Source organism: Triticum urartu, chromosome 5 (assembly GCF_003073215.2).
Source record: "Triticum urartu cultivar G1812 chromosome 5, Tu2.1, whole genome shotgun sequence".
Taxonomy (NCBI): domain Eukaryota; kingdom Viridiplantae; phylum Streptophyta; class Magnoliopsida; order Poales; family Poaceae; genus Triticum; species Triticum urartu.
In genome coordinates this window covers 614,133,097-614,142,557 of record NC_053026.1, presented here as the reverse complement: position 1 = coordinate 614,142,557, position 9,461 = coordinate 614,133,097, and the positions used below count along the sequence as shown (strand labels likewise).

The 9,461-nt window shown below is 43.6% G+C and overlaps 1 long non-coding RNA gene and 1 pseudogene across 3 annotated transcripts; one reads left to right on the top strand and one right to left on the bottom strand.

Annotated features, from left to right (window-relative positions):
* The first annotated feature begins 8 nt into the window (after positions 1–8).
* LOC125506306 lies at positions 9–4,200 on the top strand. 3 transcript variants are annotated; one of them, XR_007282626.1, is made up of 6 exons: positions 9–1,287; positions 1,429–1,760; positions 1,845–1,989; positions 2,258–2,383; positions 3,380–3,458; positions 3,566–4,200. It is a non-coding gene; the product is annotated as an uncharacterized LOC125506306 (long non-coding RNA). The 3 variants fall into 3 exon arrangements; XR_007282624.1 differs by lacking the exon at positions 3,380–3,458 and having other exon boundaries at positions 3,566–4,196; XR_007282625.1 differs by lacking the exon at positions 3,380–3,458 and having other exon boundaries at positions 1,472–1,760; positions 3,566–4,195.
* Positions 4,201–5,396: 1,196 nt separating this feature from the next.
* Positions 5,397–7,149, bottom strand: LOC125506305 (annotated as a pseudogene).
* Between the last annotated feature and the right edge of the window lie 2,312 nt (positions 7,150–9,461).

The window sequence follows — 9,461 nt, the reverse complement described above, 5'->3', positions numbered from 1 at the left end:
ACCAATTACACTGTTTTTCTGACAATCAAAGCTCATATTTTACATAAAAATGGTTATATATTCCTGTCAATCCTGCATAGATGCACTTCTATTCTGATAAATGGGCTATTCGCTTTAAAAGTAAGATTCCCTTGGTAGCTTCACTTCAGTTGTATCTCCGTACATACATGAGTGTTTCTTCCTTCCATTTACATGAGAGCAAAATAAGGCATGTCAAGTTAAATCTTTGATACATTGTACGTGTTAACTGAAAGAGAAATTCTAGATGTGTACTTCCGGCCCTTTGTGTGATTGTTCTATGGTGAGGCTGCACCTCTTTTGTTGTCTTACGCGTGATGTACTTGGTCATGTCACAGCTCTTAGTTTTTTGAATATAGCGTCTGTCTACCAGTTGTTTCATATTCCTGGTTGTTTCTTTTGATAATTCTGTGAATTCTTCCGATATTGGTTGTCCCTTAATATAGCACGCTTCTATATGCCAGTCGTTTGATATTTAATTAAGTAAGGAATTGTCAGGCTACTTGGAAGGAGTTCGTGTGATGTCTAACCAAGTTCAGCAAGTTGCTGGAGCTGCGCTAGAGCCTGCTGTTTCAATGAACACCTATAACCTTAAAAAGACTCTTACAGAGGTTTATGATGCTATAGCAAAACTGCAGCAACTTACTGATGCAGTCAGTCTCTCCTTACAAAAGTAAGGCACGTATCCATATTATGTTGAGTCCAGTTCAACACAAAATGGATATTCTGCTGATGATATGGATGGTGAGTATAACAACTACTATTAGACGAGCTCTGTCGACATGCACCCGCCATAGGGGCTAATAGTGCTTAGACGTTGTGGCGTACCTTGCCTTCCTCTATCATGATCAATGTTGCTATGCATAATATATGTTACCAAGTAGCCATCTTGGTAAGCTATCAACAATAAATTGCAATCAATGATGAATAATATATGTTGTACTTGCTTAAGCCACTTTTTATGTTGCGTATTCTATTTGAATATGCTATGTACTCCCTCTGTAAACTAATATAAGAGTGTTTAGATCACTATTTTAGTGATCTAAATGCTCTCATATTAGTTTACGGAGGGAGTAATAACCACTTAAACTTCCATCAACAGTTTTTCTAAATCAGTATGTGTCTGTGTGCTTGTTATTAATTCGAGTTTATTATACTTTGTGCTAATGTCATGGCAATCAAGGGATTGGACAGTTCGATTCCACAGGTGGCTTCTCACCAAACCAGGTTGCCGTAGACACCATCGGCTTCAATCTCATGGACGGCGAGGTAATTTTTTCCTAACACCTATTCATCTTTGGTCAAATGCTGCCACCGAGCTATTTAGGCAATAGCCATATTAATGTTTGTTTCGATCAATTCACTGTATTTCTGTCATTTCAAAACTATTACCTGTATGTGTGTGAAAAGAAACCAGATATACATGGCTTAAGATGGAGGCTTGCACACTCAGGGTAGGTGGTCAAAGCCCTCTTCTATTGTTGTGGCACTGGTGAGCTTGCACGGAGTAGCAGCCTGGAGAGGCGGCCGACGGTGCACTTGTGAAGCAACAATAAACACGTCTCATGCCAACACGCCAAGATGAGCTTCACCCAATCCCTCTCTCTGTATATATGCAAGCTTGTGTGATGTGCTCTGCTTCCTCCTCCCTTTTTTTAATTAATGGATCTCTCACTGAGCAGAGCATGTTGTTTAGGTTGGCAGCATAAATGATATAGCTAAGTTATCTTCACCAAAGACAGGTTCATCCTATTGCTTGCCTCAGTATTCCATAGATTATCTGCCATGTATGCCTATTGCTTTCCTAACTTGGTAAAGTTCCTCAGATTTTGGTATGTGCATTTGGGCCTTTTTGCCCTTCTTGTTCAAGAAAACAGGATCCTGATGAATGTAATGATGTTGGACAAAGGGCGATTTCTCATGATTGGGAGAGCCTTGCTGATTCATTTCGACCACAGTACCAGAACCCAGGTTGTACAACACCACGCTGTAGTTTTGTTGCTTAGTAGAAAGTCACTTACTTGTTTAGATGATGAGAAGTCAATCACTTAGTCGTTGCAGATGTTAACTTATGATAGGAAAATACTTGTTGCTAGATAATACTAGAAATAGGAACTACAGTATGACTAGCATTCTAGCTGACAATACATCATAAGTCATGCTGAACTTTCCTTGACATGCCTTTGGTTCCTACATGTTGTTGCATTTTTCTGATAGTGTCATGTCTCTGTGGACACAGGTGAATGCAGTTGACTCTTGAAGATCGAGGGCACCAAAGACATATGCCGAGGCCGTCCATCGACAACCTACCCAAGGTCCGGATTCATCGAGGAGTACAACAGGAGACGCTGTCGGCTGCCTGCAGGTCTGGAAACCACACAATATCTCTCAAACCCACTATCCCCTAATTGATGAATCTCCATGCTCAGTTGGGCTACAGCTAATTTATCATCGTTTCATCTTATTCTATTATGCAAACATCCTGTTTTTCAACAAGAGAAAGAATATTACTCCCTCTGTTCACTTTTATAAGGCCTTGAAGACATTTCAGACAGGGTGCAAAGTAGCTCATTTTCAGCTGTCTGAAATGACTTATAAAAGTGAACGGAGAGAGTAAGAAATTTTGTTCATTTTGTTGTAGCAATAGCGACTGTATGAACAGCAGTACTGTGTTTTGGCCGGTTGTTCTTGTGTCTTCTGGCCATGTGCGCTTTACCGCTTTGTTCCAAAAAAACCTGGAATGTTTGTTCTGCTGGTACTGCTCTCTGGCTAGGACATTTTTCTTTGAATAACATAAATGAACCTAATATTGCTTAATATGTTATATCACATTTTGTATTGATGTACTTGTGCACACCATCTGGATGCTTTGAAAGGTTTTACCTTGCTTTCTTTTGATTTGAGTTGTCTTTATGTCAAACACTATTTGTTTTAATAGATTTAATATTTGAAGTGTCATAATTAATTTTATTTGGCATGGCTTGCATGGTATAAATACATACTATAAGAACCCATTTAGAGTTTAAATGTCAGCAAGTTCTACTACCTTTTTCCGTTTGCTTTGCATAGTTTCTAATACATTTATGGCTGATTTGAAGTTTGCACATGTGATGCTCTCTATATAAGCTATGCATTTGTAGTTGGATTCTCTATAGAGCTGAAAATTACACTCGAAACTATCTATTTTTATGATACATGGTCGTGTAACTGTGGATGGAAATCGAGTTAAGGTAAAATGGAAAAGGGATAAGAAATGCAATTTCTATGAGCGAAATCATCCTGAAACATATGGTCGTTTATTATTTATGCTTCTATGGTAGTGAGATCAGTTAGTAATGTTACACATAATTATTTTTTCCAGCTGTGCCCCTCACTCTGTTGAGCATGTTTTTGTTGCACCGGTTAGTTGTTAAAGTGCATGTATTTCAGCCCATCATCAGGTTTCCACTATTGTACATTTCTCTTGCTACTTTGTTGTCTAAATTATATTTTAGGAAACTATTTGAACTCTTCAGCGGGCCATTTGCTCTATGTTGTTTCTCTTTAGGAATTAGGAGTTTCTTCACGATGCCACTTCCCACCTCGAAAGGCGTCGATGTCGGCGATCCAGTTTATGTTCTGCATGCATCACTTCTTCAAATGAAACCCCAACCTGAGCAAGGTCATGGTAGATTAGATGATAATGTATTTGTCTTATGTGCGTGTGTGTCAGAACAAGTGATCTATTAGTTGAGCATTATGTAAATTAGACTTGGCAATAAAGCTTTGACAAGTGTATTTGCTGTCTTATTGTACAGTTTATTACTATCCAAATTATTCTTTGTAAACCAACTCAAAAGCTGTGAATCGATGATTGCATTTGCTAAGACAATTTTGAAATATTTTATTGGGTCTATGTTTATTATTTTGGCCCTTTTCCAAGCTGGATTGCACCATCCATTGCCTCTGGCATGTGCCATGTTTTTCAAAATTATGCTCCTCTATTGCCTGGTGGTTTTTACTGCTGTCCATGGATATAACTTTTGCCAACCATGAAGAGTTGCTTAGACAATGAAGTAATTTTCAATACCAATGACACATGCAACAATGATTCTACCTAATGTTCATCAGTACTGTAAATGAGCTGTCGTAAACTCATTCGCCTTTTGAGCCATCATCACAATGGGTCTATGTATGTAGTTTGCTACTCATTTCATGCTTTTCTTAGAACCGTAATGTAACAATTTCATATCTTTTGTGCCTAAATATTCTAACGTGCATGGTTTGAAAACTTGAATTTCCCTCAACCTTTGTGCCATCGTAAGCTTCTTAAAACATTATGTGTTATCACTAAGTATCTATCTACCAGTAGTAAGTATTTATTATTTCGATCTGTGTGAATTTTCCTATCACCACTCTTACAATACTTGGCTTGTTGTCGCCCTTTGCGCCATTGGCGCAACGGGTCATCTAGTAATAATAAATCTCGGATGACAAGACTTTCTCAAAACAATTATAATATGATATAGCAAGATGGTATCTCGCTAGCCCTTTCTGAGACCGCAAAACATAAATGCAGAGCACCTTTAAAGATTAAGGACTGACTAGACATTGTAATTCATGATAAAAGAGATCCAATCATAGTCATACCCAACATGAACTTTTTTAGAGTTCATCCTTGGTGCATTGCTAATGTGTTTGTTACTTAATTTATAGGTTAATAAAATGTCCAGTGGGCACATATAAATGCTTTTTTACCTACTGTCTTGTATATATGTTTGAAAATGATTGCTGCTAGCTGTTAATTTTACCTAAACAGAGAAGCTACTGTTAATAATGCCCCAGATTCAGAAAACATGCTGATCACGACTAGTATAATTAAGCAAGATATGCATGCATCCTATATATGTCAGGATGTTTAGCTGTTTACAATGGTTTAGTGATGAATCTAATTATAGTAAAGTAATGCACACACCCCTTCCAATTAGAAACAGTCTGAAAAAACGAGTCATGTGAAAAAACAGAACACCAGGTGTGATACCTCCTAGATAACACTAGTTGATATATCAAGAAGATGAGATCAGATTCCCCACTAATTAACTGCTGGTACTAGCTAGAATTTTGCACTCAAAAGCAAAAGCTACAATTTCAAGATAAAATCATCTCAAACTTAACTTGTTTCACCCCTAAAACATGCATATAATATACTCCCTCTGTTCCAAAATATAAGTATTTGTAGTGATTTCACTATGAAGCACATACGGGTATATATAGATGCATTTAGAGTGTAGATTCACTCATTTTGCTTTGTATGTGGTTCATAGTAGAATCTCTTCAGAGACTTATATTTAGGAACGGAGGAAGTATACGGGGAAGGAATTAACAAGTGTGTACAAATTCTAATTGGTGTCGTCGCCGATGGCAACGACTGAAGCTGCTGCAGGAGGTGCTGTGGCCTTGTACTTGTACCACTTTGCAATCCAGAGGTAGACGAGGAAGTTGAGGGCGCTGAGCACGGCCAGCACCCAGTAGAAGTAGTCGAGGTGCCCCCGGTTGAGGTTGTCATCCGGGATCCACCCGAGGCCGCCGTTCCTGGTGGAGATGGCCGTCACGATCACCACCAGCAGCGTGCTCAGGTAGTTGCCCAGCGCGTTGGACGTGAGCGACAGCGCCGACCCCATGCTCCTCATGGCGTCCGGCGACTGGTCGTAGAAGAACTCGATCTGCCCCACGAACGTGAACACCTCCGCCGCGCCCACGATGAAGTACTGCGGCACCTGCCAGAAGAAGGACATGGGCAGGTACTCCTTGGAGTCCAGCATGCCGTGTGTGGCGGCGACGTGGAGCCTGACAACCTCCAGCACCCCGGCGGCCACCATGGAGAAGATGGATATCACCAGGCCGATGCCCATGCGCTGCAGCTGCGTGAACCCGCGCGGGTGGCCCGTGATCCGGCGTGCGGCGGGGACGATGAGCCGGTCGTAGGCGAGCGCCCACACGATGACGGCGATGGTGTCGAAGATGGAGAGCGAGGCGGCGGGGATCTTGAAGGAGGCGCCCATGCGCGGGTCCAGGGTGTTGCCCTGGAGCACGAACATGGTGCTCATCTGGCTGTACACCGCCGACATGACGATGCCGCTCGCCCACACCGGCAGCAGCCGCACCATGCTCTTGAGCTCCTCCACCTGCGTCACCGTGCACAGCCTCCACGGGTTTTCCTCTTGAGCGCCGCCGGGCCCGGGCGTCGTCACAAGCACGGCGGCCTTGTCCAGGCACCTCAGCTGATCCGTGTGCTCCAGCCTCCTGCTGCCCTCGATGGCGGCCTTGCCGTCGGGCGAGGCGACTTCGTGCAGCAGGGAGGCGTCGGCGGGGAGGGGGACATGCGACTTCCTGCAGGCGGCGACCACGACCTGCAGCATCCTGGTGAGCGGGCTGCCCCCGGGCTTCTGGTACCTGTAGAGCCTGCTGCCCATGAGGAAGCTGACGACGGCGACGGCCCATGGCGGCGGCGGGGATGCCGAATCCCCAGCCCCATCCGACGTTCATCTGGACCCAGACGAGCACCGAGGAGGCGACGAGGGCGCCGACGTTGATGGACATGTAGAACCAGTTGAAAAAGGAGCTCTTGCTGCGCATCTCGCGCGGGTCGGCGTCGTCGAACTGGTCGGCGCCGAAGGAGGAGACGCAGGGCTTGATGCCGCCGGTGCCGACGGCGATGAGGTAGAGCGCGGTGAAGAAGGCGGCGGTCTGGGCGGCGGCGGGCTTGCAGCCGGCGCAGTCGGGCGGCCTGAGGCCGGGCACGGTGGCGGTGAGGGTGAGGAGGGCGAGGCCGGCGATGTAGAGGGACATGAAGGCGGCGATGGTGCGGAAGCGGCCGAGGTAGGCGTCGGCGACGAAGGCGCCGAGGAGGGGCATCACGTAGCAGGTGCCGGACTAGTTGTTGACGTTGGTGGCGGCGGCGGCGTTGCCCTGGTGGAGGCGGTCGATCATGTAGTTGGCCAGATTGGAGCTCATGCCGTAGTAGGCGAGGCGCTCGCAGCACTCGTTGGCCAGGATGAAGGGGCACGCCCTCCAACCCCCCGTCTTGCCCCTCACCGTCGGCTCGCCGGAGAGGTCAGTGGTGCCGTCCATCGTCGTCGCACCCGCCGCCATCGCTCGGTGTGATGAGATCCAACAATTTATTTAATCGATGAAAGTTTTTCTTGTTGAGGGGCCGCGGCTAGGTTGGTAGATAGATATAGTAGCTAGGTACGTTGCGGCTGATCCGAGTCTGATTCCATATCAATCAATCGGTTAATTTGATCCAACGCCAACTCTTTTTTTTGAGAGAGAACGTCGGCCTTTATTAATCAAGCAAACAAATTACATAGAGTCTTCCGGATGCAATCCGGAATAGAAAGAAAAACACAAGGACTCACAGAGTTCAAACTAGACTTAGCTAAAACATGAGCTAAAATATTACAATGCCGACGAACATGCATAAAAGAGACCGAAGACAAGGCACAAGATGCCATCTTGATATCCGCGATGATCTAACCCACCATGGACCTGTCCCGAAGCGGAGAGTTAATCCTTTGAACCTGTCCCGAGGCTCAGATTATACTCCCTCCAGCCCATACAAAAAAAAACATTTATTACCTGAAAAAGATTGTTTTAAATTTGTCTACATACGGATATATCTAGACACGTTTGTATCCATATCTACACATGTTTTAAGTAGATAAATCTAATACAATCTTTTTGAAACGGGAGGAGTATTTAAGATGGTTTGAATCTGTATTTTAGTTGGTATATACGGAGGCGCTTGGCAATTCACGTGATAAATAGGGTTTTTCTGCAAAAAAACCTATTTAGAAAGCTACAAAGGAATTTGTTGTCTCTCGTCCCTGCGACTCTTCTCCAAGGAAAGACAGCTAAGATTTATGCCTCCCGTCGGCAACATCGCCAAACTGCCACGTCTTCTCTGGTGCGCGATTGATCCCGGCTCTTGGCAAGGGAGTGCTTCGTTTTTAGGTGCTTCTTCAAGTTTTGTTAGGGTTTGTATCCTGTTCAGAAAGACAAGACCACGGCCGCTTCTTGAAGATGAAATAAGGTTCTCCCCGCCTAGCTCCATTCTAGTGGTGTGTTAGCATTGTTGGAGAGCGTGTGGAGGTATGTCTCCGGCGAATCTCGCGAGATTCGGTCGGTGGTTGTCTTTGGTGGATCTACTCGAATCCGGTCATTTGTTTGTCTTTGTTCTTGTGTCTTCAGGTTGGATCTTTCCGATCTAAACTTTTTTCCATCGATGGCGGTTGCTGTCCTGGTGCATTGGTTCTTTGTGGCCTTAGCACGACGACTTCCCAACGATCTACTACAACAAGTTGTGCCCAACTCCAGCAAGGGAGGGGCGATGACAGCGGCGCCTTCGGCTCGTTGTACTTCTTGTAGTCGTCGTTAGGTGGTCTATGAATCTGGACATAAATTTTTTATTATTTTTGGTGTCCATTGTACTCTCATGATTGAAAATGAATAGATTTGCAGTTTCTCAAAAATAATAATCATACATCGGCGACAACTTATGCATAGCTGTGGCGGCGGATCGACGGGTGATAGGCAACGAATTCGTGTGCAGAGGGGTGCTAGCTGGAGGAAGTGAGCATTTGTTTAGGTGAGTTTTAATCGCCAAATTATAATTATGGATATTAATAATTACAGGACAATGATACTAGTTGGATAGTAATAATAACAGGACGACTACAATTGGACAGTAACAATTACCACAATAATTATATATAGTGTTGTGCGTGATAAACACGCTTTGGCCCTAAACATTCATCAAGATCACTAATAACTGTAGCAAAACTTCATGCGTGCAGTTTTGCTTTCACGGGAAGCAAATTTTATTTCCGATGCTATTCAAATTTGCTTCCATCGCAACTGATATTTGCTTCAATTCAGAAGGAAATTATTTCCAAATAGTTTCGTTTCAACGCGTCAAACCGTGCTTCCATATCAACTGTAGATTTTGATTCCATGGTGAATGGAATTTGCTTGAATCTATACACAGAAATTAAATTTGAATGGTTGAAGCAGAATGCACTAACATATTGTTGAAAGCATAAGTTATTACAGTGTGTTAGAAGCATTTTTTCCTGCGGGAAAGAAGCTTTATTCAACTGTATACGAAGCACAATGCACTAAATCTTAGAAGCATGTTTAGTTGTAACAAAAACTTCATGTTTGTAGGGACCATACAGGTTTGGCGAACATGCATCATTTGATTTTGGGATAAGTATACTTTTCGTCCTCAAACTTTTCTGAGAGTTTAGAAATCATCCTTCAACTCAAAACCGGATAGTTTTCGTCCCTCAACTATCAAAAGCGGATAGTTTTCGTCCCTCATGCCGTTTTGGGCAGTTTTTGTCCGTCATGAACAGTAAATTCGAAAAAATAGCAGAAAAAATTAAAAAAACTGAAAAATTGTG